This window comes from Alnus glutinosa, chromosome 6 (assembly GCF_958979055.1).
Source record: "Alnus glutinosa chromosome 6, dhAlnGlut1.1, whole genome shotgun sequence".
Taxonomy (NCBI): domain Eukaryota; kingdom Viridiplantae; phylum Streptophyta; class Magnoliopsida; order Fagales; family Betulaceae; genus Alnus; species Alnus glutinosa.
In genome coordinates this window covers 4,632,330-4,635,655 of record NC_084891.1, presented here as the reverse complement: position 1 = coordinate 4,635,655, position 3,326 = coordinate 4,632,330, and positions in this window count along the sequence as shown.

Below are 3,326 nucleotides of genomic sequence, written 5' to 3'. Positions count from 1 at the left end.
ACATCTTTCTGATAACATCTTCCAACTGTAAGCTTCAATCACCTAAATGATACCCATCAAAATAGGTTGCAGTAGAGACAAAAACAAGGGATGTCCAAAAGAGAAAGCCATTATATGATTTTTGCAACTGCACTGCTAATAACCGTTTGTACTCCACCTTCCTTCAATTTTCAATTACATTCTTGAATTGGGTTTCCCATGCATATAATTTAAACACCTTCATGTTCACTAGAGCCTCAGAACTAGCCCTCAGTCTCTCATCCTGTGCAGCCATAAGCTTACTTTGAAACTTATGCTGGAACTTCGCAAGTGAAGCATTGCAAAGCATCGTGAGGATTATCACCACCAGTGTTGCAATTGTTGCTAGCCTCACTGCACGATATAGTATTACTAATGCAATACAAAGCTGGAAACTTGTTGTCCAAGTTTGGTGGAACTAAAATGGGAGTGCTTGAGTGCGTTGAGGTCCTGGACGAACTTGCCGAGTCGGAAGGCTTTGCGGCTTAGTCCCACGCTGGACTCGAAGCTCTTGAGCTGGCCAGTTAGGGCTATGGTTTTGGGGAGCATTGAGGAGGCGAGGACGATCATGGTGGCGTACCTGGAAATCTTGAGGAGCTTGTCCACGCCAATCTTGGAGTGAAGGACAAAGACCAAATAAGCTGTTGGCCTGTTGTGGTTGGAAAATGGCTTGTGGCATCAGATTGATTAAGTTCTATGAGTTGTGCAAAGAGAGGGAGAGAGAGACAGGGAGAGGGAGAAGGCCTTAATTGTGTCTGGCTATCAAATATAGTTTTTTTTATTTTTTTATTTTTTTTTACAAACCACATTTGTTTGCACATATGCATGCAAATACATGTAAAAATGATGGTCCAAGTTTTGTCGCTAATGAAAGTTTTGTTTTAAACAAAACGGTGCGTTTGTCAAAAAAAAAAAATGTTGCCTTCAACTTCATCTTCTTCAACCTGTGGCAGCGGCTGGTGACTGGTTTTTATTTCTGTTTTCCTTTGTAAATCCAACTTGGTTTCCAGTGGTAGTTGAGGAGCATTGTCGAAATGTTGGTCTGAGGTATTTGGGTTGCCATCTTTATTTTTTCCTTCTCTATTTTTTGGGTTCTCTCTGTTTCTGGGTATGTTTGTGAGTTCTTGAGCCAATGACCTTCGAATATGCATACCAAACAATCTTGTCTTCTTCGCTTTCTTTCTTCTGGTTTACATAGCTCTTCTTCTACAGTCGTCTTCGTCGGTTCATTTTGAGGATGCGGCGTCTCTTGTTCGGTGTTCATTGTGCGAGTGCCATCACAAGGTAAGGTGAGACAGAGCTTTTTCTTTTATTTACTCTCCGAATATTTCGAACATATTTTTGGATTTGACCCATTTGGCTCAACTTGATTTTTGCGGATGGATACAGGTCTTAACCACACGTACGACACACAGATTCATACATATACAAAAAGACAGAGAGAGAGATGGTCTCAGTTGCCTCTATTCCTCTCTTCTCCAACGACAATCGCACGAGACCTGTAGAAGAAGAAGCAGAAGCTACTTGGCTTAGCAATCACTCTGTCTGTCTGTCTCTCTTTCTTTGCTGAGGCTATCCATGGCATATCCGGCTTTGCCCAAGCTTCTCATCCTCTGCTCTCTCCTTGTGTTCGTTCAATTGGGTTCGCGTGTTCGAGCTCAGCTTGAGGAGTCCAGCTTGAAGCTGATGACTGACGCGTTTAAGTGGCCGAAGACAATCTTGTTGCTGTATGACGATGAGTATGGCGGTGAGGGAAAAGAGGATGACAAAATGGATGGTGGGTAGTCAGGGTGTAGGTCTTTGTTTTGGCATATGCGATGGAATGGGTATGTGCGGGGTATAAAGGCTGATGGGGGGGTATTTTGGGGAAGTAATATGTCTTAAACGGTCACGTGCAACGCACGTGACCGATTTTCCGTCCAAATGGACGGGCGACTGGACGGAAGGTAAATTTTGCCACACGTTGGCAAGTTCGGGAGGGTCATCTAACAATTTTGGTACATTGGGGGGTAAATCACCACTCCATGGGGGGTAAAGTGTAATTATCCTTAATATTATTAAGAAAATAATATTAATTATGAAATGAATTAGATTTAAAAGGTTTAAATTATACCCTTAATGTGATAGATTAATTGGTAAAGACCTAATCTGTAAAACATTTACAGATAAAAATATCTGTAGTAAAAATATCTGTAGATTGTTATGAATGCATTCATGCATGTGGTGGATGACCATTTAGTTTCATCTCTTAGAATTATATACATTCATGTCATCTTTTAGAATTCCATAACATTCATGTAATACATTGATGTAGCATTTTAATTCATATACTACCCTTTTATATTCTTTAACCTCACATTGTGATTCCATGTCTATAAAAGGGAGTATTGAGTTGTATGTAAAGACATACAATAATAAAGAAGAACCATACATAGTTCTTGAAGAACTAGTTTCATGTATTGCAATATCTTTATCTTGTCTTGTTATTTTATTGGATTTTACAACACGTTATCAACACAAAGCTCTAGCCAGTTGTGTTCTTTTGATCTTCAACATAAAAAAAACTATCCGTGAGATATTCTCAATTCATTGTAAGTCTCTTTAATATTTAGTAATCTTATTATTTATTTTGTTAATTAACGTTCTAACATATGCTCAAAATTTTTTAGTGTTTTAAGAATCATATTATAACATATGAATCTTATGATCTATGTGAGACTAATATGAACTAAAGTGTTATCATTATAATGCTATGAATCTTGGAAATGCTATTAGAAAAGAAAAATCAAGCATCCCAGCAGGCTCGCGCTAAAGCAATGATTTTTCTTTGTCATCATCTGCATGATTAATTTTTTTTAAAAAAAAGATTGAGTACATTCCAGTAAAAGATCCTTTGACCTTGTGGAATAGTTTAAGGGAGAGATATGAGCACCAAAAGACAACTATCCTCCGAAAAGCTCCTGATAGTTGGATGCTCCTGAAGTTATACTTTTTAAAATCAGCTCACAATTAAAATTGTGTGGAGAAAAAGTCGCTGATGTGGATATGTTAGAAAAAACATATACCACATTTCATGCCTCGAATGTGCTCCTGCAATAGCAATATTAAGAGCGTAATTTCATAAGATATTCTGAACTAATATCTTGTCTTCTAGTGGCTAAGCAAAACAACAAGCTATTAATGAAAAATCATTAATGTCGTCTAATGGGTTCTACACCATTTCCTGAAGCAAATGGAACCTCATTTCATGGTAATAAAGGAAATCGTGGTCGTGGATGTGGACGTGGTAGAAAAAATTATAGAGGTCA